The sequence below is a fragment of the Apus apus genome, chromosome 6 (genome assembly GCF_020740795.1).
Source record: "Apus apus isolate bApuApu2 chromosome 6, bApuApu2.pri.cur, whole genome shotgun sequence".
NCBI classification, from domain to species: domain Eukaryota; kingdom Metazoa; phylum Chordata; class Aves; order Apodiformes; family Apodidae; genus Apus; species Apus apus.
In genome coordinates this window covers 15,609,231-15,623,539 of record NC_067287.1, presented here as the reverse complement: position 1 = coordinate 15,623,539, position 14,309 = coordinate 15,609,231, and the positions used below count along the sequence as shown (strand labels likewise).

Below are 14,309 nucleotides of genomic sequence, written 5' to 3'. Positions count from 1 at the left end.
AAGATGGACAGCCACATGCACTTGAAATCATCATGTTTGCATTTGACTCTTCCTCTTGAATACCAGGGTAAAAAAAACAAACTAAAAAAAACCTTTCTTCTGGCTTCACTGGACTGGTCCCTCTACAGCCACACATCTGTTCATCAAGTTTTTCCAGACCCAAGACATCTCCAAAGCTGTGACAGCTGAGTTGCAGATTCTTTTTCCTACAACTCCCTCCTACATCACTCAAAGTGTGCCTGGAGGAGCAGCAAACAGGTAGCCCTGGAGGGAAGGGTTTGCTGTCAGCAGTGAAGAGTTACTGGTGGCATTTAACACCTGACAGGAGAGGTAATGCAAATTCTGAGAGAGCACTCAAAAACAGGTTTTGTTGCAGCAGCCAAGACAGCAGAATTGGTGGGTCTGGTTTCACTGGAAGCAGTTTGGGCCCTCTGTCCCAGCAGAGGAGGACCCCATGCAGAGGGCTGAGCCAGCCTTGCAAAGTTTGCCAGTGGGTCCTCATCATGCAACAGCCCAGCATGCAGAGAACGAAAGGTCACTGGGTTTTTAACAAGCAGTTTCTGTTTCCATACACAGACCAGACTTACATAATGCACCACATGGGCCACCTCTTCTAGACATGCCAAGCAAATTATCAGAGTTTGTCCACTCTCCCTGCATGAAAAGTCACCAGCAGGTTATGTCCTCCCTTCTATTTGAAGGAGAAGCAGGAAGGGCTTCCATTCCCAGAAAGCTCCAAAGGAGCAAAATGCACCCAGCACCTCCAGTATTTGGGTCCTCTCCAGCAAAGCTTTATCATCTCTGCTCCTAGTGGCCCCACAGCATCCCAGGGGATGCATGGAAAGATTAGAGATCAGTGGGGCAAGACTCTACCTCATTTGAGGTCTGCAGAACACTATGTAAATTGATGGGGCAGCATAAATATTTATTAAAGGAGTGTAAGAGAAGAGGAGAATGGAAACTACTAATCAATAATGAAAAACAAAAGCAAATAAAACCCATAGAGAAAATTCCCCACAACCTTCTTGCCCATTCCTAAACACAACTGTAATGGAGCAGCACAGAAAAAAAATCAGGATAAAATCGGTCAGATAAGATATTAGAAGGGAAAAAGAGCAACTGGGGAAAATTTTACTTCATCTGTAGTGAAGTACATGAAGACCAAAAAGTAATTAATGACTCTTGAAAACGCTCAACTGTTACTGAGATGAAAACTATTTACTGGATGAGGCAAACATGGACAATCCAAATAATTAACCACTGGCACAGTTTGCAAAAGGGCTGTGATAGCATCTGCTGTTGTGAGTGATTTTAAAGTCAAAACTGAATTATTTTTTTTAGTGCTCTAGTCCAGACAGCAAAAATCTGTGGTCTGAACTGGACCAGAAGTCAGGCTTGAGGATGGGACACCATAGTTGTGACCTTAAAGCTGTGAAAAATGAACCTGGGGGCACCAGAGATGGATGCACCTAGGAGAAGACCTGACATTGCATGGGCTGACCCCTAAACCAAGTACCCCTACCAAAGAAAAGGGCAGTGCTCAGACCAGTCTACTGTGCATCTGGTGAGCATGGGTCAGAGGTCTCCAGATGATGACTCCATACAAGAGTGGCCTTGACTGGTTGCCATGACTGAGGAGGTTAGCATAAATCCTTAAATCAGACAGGAAAACAGCACTGATACAACGAAACAGCCTCTGAAACAGACAAAGGAACAAACTCTTCACACAGCATCAGGTGGTGGAAAATGTGAGAAGTCATTGGAGAAGTCATCCAGACAAATTAACTGGAAAATGGCAGAAGGTTGATGACTATTTGGCACCAAAACACCCATGAGCCTCCCAGGGATGTTCCCAGAATGAAACTGTAGAATAACCCATAAATAATCTGGAGTGCATCTTGCTCCTTTGCCCCAAAGGCAGCACAGCCACACTGGGGGAACTTGGAGGTGGGGAGAAGAAAATGCATAGAATCCAGCCCTCACTGAGTCACAAGAATAAATCACTCTGCAGCATCTACAAAGGACCTGTAAGCTGGGGAAGAGCCTTCTGGAGACCTTAAAGGCACATGACACTTCTCAGTTTCTCTCCTGCCAGCTTTTGTTTCACTTGCAATTAAAGTATCAGAGATGGCAGCTATCCTTTTCCCTGTTCTTGTCAGGGGTGTTGGCCTAGGACAATGTACCTGATACCTCCTCTTGAGCAACCACTCTCTATCGAGGGCTTCCTAACTTTACCACATTATCTAATTACTGGCATCGTACAAGAGCTTTGTTTTAAAGTCTTCCCCCATTTTCCCATTGCAAACATTAACTTTCTGAACACTTGCCATTTCTCCACTCCCCAAGTCCTCTTTCATTGAAAGTTTAAGGTCACAAAGTACAGATTTCTTCATGTCAGTTCCCCCCAAAGCTGGAGGAATTTGGCTTGGCTGCAGGGCAGACTCTAGAGCCTAAGGAAAACAAACATATCAGACACTTCTGTTACCCTGAAATGCTGAGCAATAAAATGTCAGTAAATAAATAAATACATGAAAACTGGCTTTAGGTCAAAGTATGTCACATGCTGCTTAGTTCACAACAATTAAATATAGTATCTATTTAAAACAAACAAACCCAAAAACAAGCAACCAAAAAAAGAAAAAACAAACCAGGCAGACTGGGGTGCTGCACCTAGAAAACTGTTACCAAGACAGAAAAAAATATCTCAATCTCCATTCCTTTTAAGAAATCAGTGCAGTAACTTACTGTGAAACAGGAACACTGCTTCAGCCTAGATCCAACTACACTTTACACCAGACCCACAGATTCTGAGAGCACAATTTTATTTTGAATTTGGTGGATAAATATTGATCTTTAACAACCAAGCTCCCATGACAGAACTTCCCTTTTGCCAAGCTGAAGGAACATTAGCACAGCAAGGTCAGGACTACATTGCCCTGTGGGCTCACGGACACCCAAGCCACTGGACCTGGGGCTTGCCATCATGCACATCACACCACCCTCCCTGGGAGAAGAACACCTACCCTACCCTCAAGGTTTCACCTGGAGAAGATGTCTTAGAAGGACAGTGCTCCAGCCAGCAGAGGATGCCATGTTTTCTAGGTGGGATACCACCAGGGCCGAGTTATTGTTCGCTGCCCTCATGCCAGCATTCTTCTCTAGCTCACAGTGCTCTCTCCCCTCCCTGTTTCTCTCCTGTGTCTCAAGGGAGCAGCCAAGTCCTCCCCTGCCAAGCCCTCGCCGCAGCACATGCTCCCACTGCCCTGGATCTCGTCCCTGCACCTGCCCATATCAATTTTTTCAACCTCATAACTGCAGCCCAGGGCTTCCAGCTGCTTTCAGAGTGGTTAACACTTCCCTCTCCCTGTGGGACTCTCCTCTGTGGCTCTAGGGCAAGCCATGTGGTTTTTGCAAAGCAGGACCCAAGAGGTAGTCCGCCCTCACCCTCCGTTCAATTGAAACATACAGGCCTAACAGATTTAATTGGCCACTGGCAGATTTTGCTGACAGAAGTCCCATTCAAAGTCTCCAGCCTGGTCTCTCACTGTTCATCCCAGCACTCTGTTTTATCCGCTCCTGATCCTGTCAGCCCTCCACATCACTTATCCTAAATATTTTTCCAGAGCTTTCTCTCTCCGTAACAATGAACCTAAGTCAGTGCAATCACAAGCTTTTAACACCGTCACACTTCCAGTTTCTGTCAGGGCCTCACTGCAAACCCACCGCCAGGTACCCCTCACTTCTTATCCCTGGGGTCTTCTGCAGTCAAATCCCACCATCCTCACACAAGCCTCTATATTGCCCTCAACACTAATCAAACTGATTCCCTTTGTCCCTATTTCAAAGCACATTTTCTGCCATGCGTTTGTATCTACTGCTCCATGGGAGATCACACAGACTGGGTTTTCAATAAAGTGCAGTGTATCAGACAAAAGTAGTGGCTTAGCCTGGCATGATCCACCTTTGCCTTATCTACTTGGCTTTTCCCTTCGAGCCCTTTACTATTCTGTCCTCTAGGTATGCCAGTGTCATCCACAACTGAGGCTGGCTTAACGGGTCTGTATTTGTCTGAATCACACTCCCACCTTTGGCAATACGAAGTACTGGGTTCCCCATCTCCTAGTTACTATCATGCCCTAAAACCCTATACATGACACAGTGGGTTTTTTTAATTTATTTTTTTTTAGTCGTGGTCCCTTTAGAAACCGGGGCCAGTGTTCCTGGACTCTGCTCTCCAATGGATTTTAATCAATTTAGTTCTTTGACTTTTGGTTTTTTCCCCTCTGTTTTCAAGGTTTCCATGTCCTCATCCCCTCCAACTGTACTGAACACTGAAGCACAGTTTGGTTAATACTGGAGCCATACCTAGATCATCTTTAATCTCCAGTTGGTCCTCACTGCACAGCAGCTTCAAGTCTCTTTTTATTTTTATAGCTGAGAAACCTGTTGCTATTTGTTTTAATTTCCTTTGCCAGGCCTAACGCAGCTTGACTTTTGGCAATTCTCATTTTATCCCTACCCCTCCTGACCTCTCAGACACTGCTTTTTTGCCAATTAGTCTTTTTTTTTCCATTTCTTACAGATGCTGTTTAATCCCAACTGTCCTTTTTAAGGTGGCTATCCACCAGCTTCAGGAAGGAGCCTTTTCCTGTTGTGTTTTTCTCCTTTGCTTGGGATCCCTCATCCAAGTAGTTTCTGCACCTCTGAATTAGAGAAAGGCTCTGCATCCTCTGCATTCAAGTTCTCATGCTTCTCTGCCCAGATGACTTCACCCACCAGCTTTTTTCATTTTTCAAATTTTGCCCTTTCAAAGACAAGTATCCTAGTCACAGACCTACTTTTGTTTAGGCTTCCATTTGATTTAAAAGGAATCCATTTTATGAGCACTAAGTCCAAGATTCCTCTGTACAACCAGGCCCTCCTGTAACATCAACACTAGTTACCAAAACAAAACCTAAAATAGCACCTCCATTTGCTGGTGCTGTTACTATTTAATGAAAAAAATCTGGGCTATCACATGCAGGAATATCTATGTTTTACCTTATTAATACAACGTTTGCCAATGTGTATTCCTAGATATTAAGATACATTCCTAAGTTCCCACAGCAATATTATTTTGGTAACATTTATCTTTCTAATAACATTACAGAGAGATCTAGCACACAACCCCTGCCACCCCTCATTTTGCAGCCTGTAGCTCTATCTGTCCTTCCATGGCTAACTCCCAAAGTCCTTAGATGACCTGCAGTCTTCTAAGGTATTTTCCTAATACCTTTAAGTGCTCCTATCACCAGGGATGTCTCTCAAAACAACCAGCCCATCACAGGAACAGCTGTACCAGCTCAGACCACAGGTCCACATCACCTCATCTCCTACAGTAGACAAAAGTCGGCAGAGATCAAAGACTGTTTGAGGGGATTTCAACCCCCAGTAACTTCTCCAGTCTCCCCTTGAAATAATTTTGAGCATTCACAGCATCCTCTGGAATGTAGTCCCACAACCCAGCTACTGATGCTATGAAAGGGCACATCTCTTTATTTGGGCAGCCTCTGACCTCTCAACCACGGTCCTCAAAAGAGAAGATAAAACACCTTCAAAAGGTAACCTTGAAAACAAGCATGTAAAATCTGCTGGATACTAGGAATCCTGGTTTCAGCAGGGAGATTGGCTTTACTGCCTGCTGTAGTTCTGTCCTACCTCATCCCAGCTGATCAACAGATGGTAATTTGTTCAACAGATGGTAAATTCTCTCCTTCTTCCCCATAGAGGGTAATTTCCTTAATTTCAGGTGTTTTTGCTAACACCCCTCTCATCTGCAGGTATGAATTACCTTTCTCTCCAACAACCTACCAGATCAACCTACCTCATTAAGCTTGGAATACTTGATATCAAACTGAATGTAGCTTTGAAGACTTCCATCTCTGTTTCAGGCTTCAGCTTGTGTACCTGAAAGCTTGGCCACCAGCCTAATACTAGAGGCAACCCCTCCCCACAAAGCTTGCCTTGCCTATGCCCTTAGGCTGCTACAGCTAGGACAACACCACGTGGTCTACATGCTAGTGCTTGTGGTGTCACCAGCTCTTGAGCCCTTGACTTCTGACCACAACCACTCAGACCTTCTCCTTCCTGAGGATACTATTAAAGAAAACAAAACACACCACCACATAAAAACACCACTATAAAAACACTTCACTGAACATAATTTAAGTTTTTGCTCTTGGTGTCCTTGTCTTTGGTCTCTTTGATGTGGAGTCAGTTGTGTTTTCTCAAGGTGAGGGACTGTGAATGGACTTTTCATGGAAGTCACAAGTTCTGACAGGTTTCTTCATCAAAACCAATGTCATCCGGAAAAAATAAAATTTAAAAAAAAAAAAAGGGAAATGCAAATGAAAGGATTAATTAAAAAAAAAATGGATTCTGGTAGACTAAGAAAGTCCCAGTGCCCATACTGTTACTGACCGTGAGGCCAAAGAGCTTTGCTTTCAGTGCTTTGTTCCTGCTCCCACTCCAATTTTTGCACACTGTGTTTTGCAGTAAAGTCCTTGAAAGCAGCTAATGTGGCCCTGGCCATAATCTGCTTAAGGCAGTTTATGCTGGTACAACACAGCTGACTTCAGGGAAGGCAATCCTGACACCACGAAGGTCCCATAAACAGTCTCAGGGCCAAATTCACAAACTGGGATTCAAGTGAATTGGATTCAAGCCCTCCTGCCCTGCTTCTGCCTCCTTAAGAGACCTTGAGCAAGTCATTTTATCACTCTATCAAGCAGTACACATCTATTAAAATGGGTATCATAAAAATCCCATCCTTGACAGGATGACTGTTAGCATCAAGCCAGCAGAGAGAAGGAAGTCCTTGTAACTATGGCAAGGACAGACATATAGCCACACTGAGTAGATATCTGGGGGCAAGTCCCTTGCTCTGACACTGACCATGCTTTTAGTACCACATAAGTACTTCCACTTCATTTTGACATGTTATTATCTCTGCACATACAGGTTAAAGTGAAAGGGGAAGAAAAAAGTCAAGTTTCTCTCTCTTCGCAGCTCTGCAAAGGTTGGAGCTGTTTAGTGAAATCTGACAGGGAAAGGATTGTGGTAATTACTTCACCTGCCTTGCTCCAAACCTTGCCTCTTCACATAAAACCTCCAGCACTGCAGCTGCCCAAATTGAGACAACCCCAGGCATTACCCCTGAGCTGTACATCTGACTTGCCTTTTATCTCAGGATATCCAGATTAAGCAAAGCAAAAACCCAAGAGAGACAGCTGCCTCTGGATGCTTACCCAGACACAGCTCCCACCTAGAACCACCCAGCAAGGTGAAGAAAACAGCCTTTTCCCCACAGTGCCAAACAGAATCCATCTAACCATATCATCTTATTACCTGCTGGAAAAAATAATAAAATCCTATTCTTGCTTGGCACCAGGAGCTGTGATTACCAAGCATTGCAGAGGTTGGACACTCCTCAAACTCAGGACTTTCAGGAAAGATTTAGGTGCGTCTTTTTTCCTCCCATACAACAAGAATCAGCACTTTTGCAGAAATTATTTACATTTTCTCAACCCAGTCATTTTTCATATCAAAGATGTGTACGTGCCGAAACACACATGAGCCTAGGCATGTAAGAAGCAACAGGAGTCTCCAACTTGCCCTTGAGAAGTGTCAGGCAGCAATGAGTTATTTACTCATGGGGAGAAAGTTGCTCCTAGTCAGTGAACAGCTTCAGAAGGACCAAGGTTTGGTCCTGAAAGAACTGTAAGACCCTCAGAGCAAAGGTCAGACTCTGTCTCCTGTAAGTGATTCATCTAATTCTACACCTGAGCCACTTCATTAAATGCTATTGTTATCATTTAAGATTAGCATCTTGACCTGAGGTCCCTTCAGGACAACAGAGTCCCAGCATACAGTTTGCTGAACAAAACTATTTAAAGATAATCTTGTCTCCTAAAGACTTCTTCATAAAAGAAGAACAGTCAGGATCTAAGGGGAGAGCTAAGCACCCCTAATCTCATTGCTTCATGACTGGATTAGCTAATATGGATCTTCAGGTTTAGATTCTGAAGCTGAGCTTCCTTGAATCCACCTGCTCCTGCTGGACTTCCTGGGTCTGGCTGACTTGGGCTGCAATAACCAGTCACATTATGGAGGAGTCTTCCAGTCCAGAGCCTTCACTCTCCTTGAATGCATCAAGGTTTAAAAATTCCCTGGAATCAACACTACACCATCACAATACTTACTTACAGCACTTGCCTAAACTGAAGCAACTGAAGGTCATCTGCTCAAGATCATGCAGGCATCAGCGGCAGAGCCGCAAATAGAGGCCCGGGCTCCAGCCCTTGTTTTTCCCACAATAGATAGCATAGCTCCAGGGTTAGGCAACTTGACTAGCTCAAGTCTGGACTGGCTGCTCCTCCCACCATAAAGAATGCTCTTGCCTGCTCTCCATTGTATGGTCTGGATGGCCATGGGTTTGGAAGGAGGACAAAGCAAAGCAAAGGAACGACACGGTGGTATAAGACTGCAGTCTGGTCTCTCATGTTGCCCTGTCTCCTCAGTTGGTTATAATCTCTTCCACAAAATGAAATCACAACAGGATGACTAATGATTGGAAGATGAGAGCTCCTTGCTGAATCAACAGAGCAGGGCAAAAGACCCTTGCCAAGGGCAGTGGAGAATCTTATTTCATTGCTTCCATGAGTACAGCAGCCATTTACCTATCTTGCCAGACCCCACTGAGCCTTCAGCAGACTGTGGCAATGGGGAAAAAAAAAAACAAAAAAACACCTCAACCTTATCTTCCACTGATTAATGCCTCCGAATCATCTATATTTCCCTGAACTCATTTTTCCTTAATGAGCTAGGCCAGCTCTATACTCTTCCACCACAGCTGTTCACAAGCATCTATTGAAGCTATCTCAAGCACCCAGAGAAAACAGCATGAACAGGATCAGCCAGGAAATCCCCAGATGGCCTAAGGGGCAGGAAAAAAGGCTGGATGATGCAACCTTGTGCTGAAGTAAACCTGCCCTAACCAGTTCCCATCCAGAGTAATTTTTTCCCAGGGCAAATGAATTTCTTCCTGAGACAGCTGTTAATTCATATACAGATGTCCAGAGGCAGCTACCTCCCTGTTTCTGCTACCTTGTCTCCACCACTTATGCCACAACATCAGCTGTATCTAATGTTGTCACTCCCTGCTTTGAGCAACATTTTTTTCAGAAAAAGACCCTCTTCCCTCTTCTCTTTGTTTCCCCTCCATGTTTCCACATCTTGGATCAAGCCTTCACAGTCTCTCTTTTGAGAGCAACATTAGTTTGTGACCTTGTCCCTCCTTCTCCTCCAATGCCAAATAAGCACTAGTTCAAACCCATTCCATAATGAGGATACGCACCTGGATGAACTTCTGGGGACTTCAGCAGTTTCTGTAGCAGCTTAATCTGAATTTGAGTGTTGTGCTGTGCTGCATGATCAAGAAGCACTTGGAGAAAAGGAACTGGGCTTGAAGAGCTGAGAAAAGAACCAGGAAGGTCTGATAGATATCAACCTGACAAGCCAGAAAGGAACAATTGCCTTAAAATGGCCATGTTTCTACCAGAATACTCTTGGGTTGTGGGAGGATGAGGCCAGTTTTGCAATCTCTTCTGCCCGAAATGGCAATGAACTGGTAGGTCCTCCAGGAAGCAGAAAAAAGCTGGCCAGCTGGCCATCACAGATGAATGCTTTCCCTGCAGATCTCTGACGTCAAATCAATAGTATTAAAATAATCCAATCTTTGCCAAAGTTCACAAAATGAATAACAAATAGTTTAAATGGCTATGAAGATTATTACACTGGACATGCAATGGAACAACTGAAACATGGGGAATATCACCACTTACATTTAAGCACATGCTGAAATTAATCACCCATAGGGCCTGATGCCCATAAACAGTCTATAAGGACAAGAAACTGTACATTTTCTTACCACCAAATCTTTCCTTCCTGAGCATTACCTAAAGTCCAGCCTAGCATAGAAGCACCCAGAGTCAAGGTGGGGCTGGAAAAACTCCTGGTACCAGACAGTAGCTGTGTGCCACTGCAGCTGGACAAGACAGAAAGAAAAAGGACTTGGAACATCTAACTGATGGTGCCAGACAAGCCATTTAGTCTCCAGTTAAAGCTTCCTCTCTAAGAGACCTACTGCCCACAGGAGACGTGATGATGCAAGGTGCTCCACAAGGCTCCCCTTCCAGTCCCCTGCTTTAGCTCCTCATGCTCACTGCATAGTGTGTGACCTTCACAAGGGGAGCAGAGACAATGCTCACCCCAGGCAGGCTCATCCCTGCCACAGGAGCCTCAGCAAGTCATGTCCTAGAGCTAGAAGTACTGACTAATTAGAAACACCTTTAAATCCCCAGCTGGGGAGGTGCCTGAAAAAAGCCAAAACATAATGATGTTGTTGATGATATTTCTAGCTGCTGTTACTTGTTATCTTCTCAAAATGTTGACATCAGCTCTTAGCAAGCACACACCAGTGAATAGCTTACTTACATGCACTAATTCTCTATTAAAAAAGCACGTTTAACCCTCATCAGAGAGAGCACTTCTTCATCCCACATGCAACCTTAGGGATTGCCAAAATGATTTAAAACAAGAGCTCTTGAAGGTGATAATCAACCCCCTCTTGCCCACACGTGACTCTCAAGGTCTGTTTCTCATGCTGTACAGTTTCCAGCTGGGACCCATCAGCAAGCTATCAACTGCCCCTACATACAAATGAACAGGTAATTAGTAAAATGACCTAATTAATATTAATACACTGGAGTTATAGAACTAACAAAGCTCGATTTTTAATGTGGAGGGGTTTTTTTATGTAGCGTTTTCCTGAGACTGTGCTTGAGAGTTGGTTGTTGGTTCTCTGATGTCTAATACTGGCTGAGTTTCTGCTACAACGCATCAGGAGATGTGAACAAGGTACAGTCCCAGCACCCAGCAATTATTTTCATAAAAGCTGTAGGAAACCAGTATCTTGGAGCTCAATCCCTCCAGCACATTTTCCGGTTCTACAGTTTTCAGTGTAGCCATAGAGACAAAGATAATCCACACGTGCCCACACACAAGGCTTGTTTGGAAGAAAGCCAGGCTCATAATGGGACAGCCAGTACATTGCCTTAAAACAAGAAAGAGAAGTGTCCACTGAGTGCAAGAGCTAAACAAGGACCACGTTTGCACTTTGTCACTCAGATGCCCCCCCAACAGAGCTCATATGGCACAGCACATGGCCGGGATGCTGAGGGGGAAAGATCTGTGCTTTGACTGTCATCAGATGCTCGGGACGCATGAAACAGGTATGCGCGTGATGGGGATCAAAAGTGTAAGATTTGGGAATTTGAAGGGGTGGGAGAGAGACAAAGAACAGGCACGGTGAACCCAGCCTCGGAAAAAACATGCACACACTTGCCTGCAGGAAGCACAGGCGCCGAGAGCTCCGGCTCCAGGTCCTGGAGCAGCAGAGGGGATCCCGCCCGCCCTCCCCATCCCCGGGGCTCAGGCAGCGGCACGAACAAGCGGGGACAGACACGTTAGGGAGCAGCCCTGTGGGCCCTGCCTGCACCACCCCAGCAGGGCAGCACCCAGGGAAGGGGCAGAGACCAGCCGCTCCGAGAGGAATGGGGTGTTTTACTCCAAGCACTATCCAGGCCTGGCAGTGTTCACATGTCTCCGTCACTCCAGTATGTCGCATGTGGGAGACACGCAGTTACAGGGCTGGATCAAGCAGGAGGAATTAAGCTTGAATTAACTTAAAGCAACTTTGGGATCCAAACAAAATAAGAGGGGGTAGAGAGGGACCCTGCTGGCTGGCTGGGCTGGCCGTACTGCAGCTGAGGAATTCAGGGGCACCTTCTTCCTACAGGTGACAACTGCCAGCCCCAGTGTGTGCAAGGAGCAGTATTTGCCCCTGTGCAGAATCACCCAAAAGGCCAAACTGGTCAGCAATTCAAATACTCTCACAAGTTTTCTGCTCTCCTAAGGTTGGGACAGTTTTCAAGGAACTCTGTCAAGGCTGACGTGCCCCTAAAAAAAACCCACCACACGTCACATCCCCAGCCTGAACTCTTCAAAAACGAGAGAGGCAGAGGCGGGAGAAAGGAAAAAGCTGTGTCAGGATGGAGGACACAGCACAAAGGATGCAAGCACAGGCACGTCAACAGCCCCTGGGAAAGGGGGGAGGGGGGTTGAAACACAGCCCAGGCCTGCTGCACAGCAGCTGGGATTTTAACACTTGTTGAAGCAAGAGAAATTAGTAACAGAAATCAGCACAGGGGAAGATGAGTGTGTCAGGTTCAAGGCCTGTGCTGCACCAAGGGAGAGCAGCAAAAGTGGTCTTTAGGAAAGGGTTGATTGGCTTTGTTCTACTTTGTGCTATATATCTAAAACAGTTCAGACTCCTGACCACAGCTCCAGGAGTTGTACACCTTCCCTTAATTGTACATCTCCAAGGCATGAACACCCTGGAAACAAGAACAGCAAGTAAATTTTTATTATTTTCTCTGCTGGAGCTTTTAGGGAGTCAAAAGAAAATGCTTTTGTGAAATGCAACTGCTAGCTTTGTTATCTGTAGTCCCTTCCAGTCATCCTTGCAAAGTATTGAATGGGAGGAGTAAAATTAAAAAAGTAATCCACATCATTAGCCCATCTCACAGCAATTCAGGTCCAACCCACATCCCACAGACCTTTGCATCACTGTCCTGAATCATAGCCAAGGTGTTGGAGCTGCCCAAGCATCACCCACTGCAAGGCTCCTTCAGCATAAGGGCACCCCACTGCTGAGACCCCCTCTGCCCCAGGGCAGGGGCAAAGACGTGGGAGTGCAGGTGATCAGGAGCCACGCTCACCGTTTTCTCAGGACAATTCACACCCCATCCCCATATTCCTGCTGAACAGACTCTCCAACTTGGGCCCTGTGGCAAGACCATGGCTAGGAGGATTCCTCCCTACCATCCCGGCAGGGGGCATATGCATGGGATCCCCCTGACCTGAGGAGCAGCACTGGTGCGAGGGCATCTGCGGCAGCACAGGGTATTCACACCCTGCTCAGAGCAGCCCCTGGGCCACCAGCTGAGCCACGACAGCCACCCACACTCTGTGCTCCCAGGAGGCTCAACACATCCAGCCCCTCACTTCCACTTTAGTTGGTACATAAGAATCTCAAGCATTTGGGGTGATTTAGGCTAAGCCATTCCATTTCCCAGCTGGAATGGAGGAAGAGCAGGTGTGTGCTCAATGGCTCTGCTTCAACCGACAGGAGAAACCTCTGCCCTGCAAGATGCTGATGTCCGTGCCTACACAGACTCAAACCCATGCAGGTTCCCTGGAAGTGGAGGATTATTTTCACATAGAACTAATGCAGCAATAATCCATGCCAAACTATAATTTTAAACTGAAGTGTAGCACAGGTAGGCTCCTATTTGAGATTTAACAGGTGCCAGCAGCAGCTCAGGTCCCTACTACAAATGGCAGAGCTCTCCTACACCAGGATAAGCAGTGAACACCTCCATCCTGCATCTGAAGTAGTTTCAGCAAACTAAAACACTGAGCTCAGCCACCATTCATGTGAGCCAATATGATTGAAGTGAAGGCTTCTGGGCTTTTCCCAATACCTTTGTGCTGGGACCACGTTCAGGTTGTGGCTGCAGAGGATCACACAGTCCTCTGCTGCCGAGATATTTTTCCTGCAAGGAATGTGAACGGCTTGGAAATGCTAGCGGCTTTCCCACATGGATGCAGGGAGGGAAGCTGAGACACCAGGCAACCACAGCCTCTCAGAAAAGAATTTGTGATGAAAAATGATGGCTTTTCCTCCCAGCAGGGGTAACCTTAAACCGGGAGAGACTCTAGACTCAGACTCAGCACCGCAGCCACTTGTTCCAAGCAGAGATCTCAGAGCACAAAGCGTTGCTGGATCTGGACTGTACCTATACATCAGGACTCTTTCTAAAGCATGTCAGACAATGGAGAGCCTCAGCAGGAGCTCAGTTGGGCTGGTGGACAAAAGGGAGGAGGCAGCAGAAAACTGTGACAAATTGAAAATTCAACGTGGATTACGTAACTGCATAAATAATGCCTTTCAAGCCAAAAGGTAGTTTGCTGCAGTCCCTCAGCTCTAGTTAATGAAAGAATCCCCAGTTTGGTGGTTTGGGGTTTCTTAAAAAAAATACAATTAAAATTATTATAGCCCTGTTGCAAGCTGTAAGATGCAACTGATCTTCCATCAGCAGAGAAAGGCTGGGGAAACCAACCAAAGAGGTGACACTGGAGACAGATTT

General features: G+C 45.7%; 1 protein-coding gene across 4 annotated transcripts in view; it reads right to left on the bottom strand.

The window, feature by feature from the left end:
* The window catches only part of IGFBP2 (insulin like growth factor binding protein 2), a 63,417-nt gene that overhangs the window by 21,817 nt on the left and 27,291 nt on the right, over positions 1 to 14,309 (bottom strand). Inside the window, exon 1 of one of the 4 annotated variants that reach the window (XM_051624149.1) lies at positions 3,043 to 3,054. The exons of the other annotated variants lie outside the window; for them this stretch is intronic. The gene's annotated coding sequence lies outside the window, so the exon portion shown is untranslated. Of the gene's footprint in view, positions 1 to 3,042; positions 3,055 to 14,309 lie in introns of those variants that run through there. 4 annotated transcript variants of the gene reach the window in all.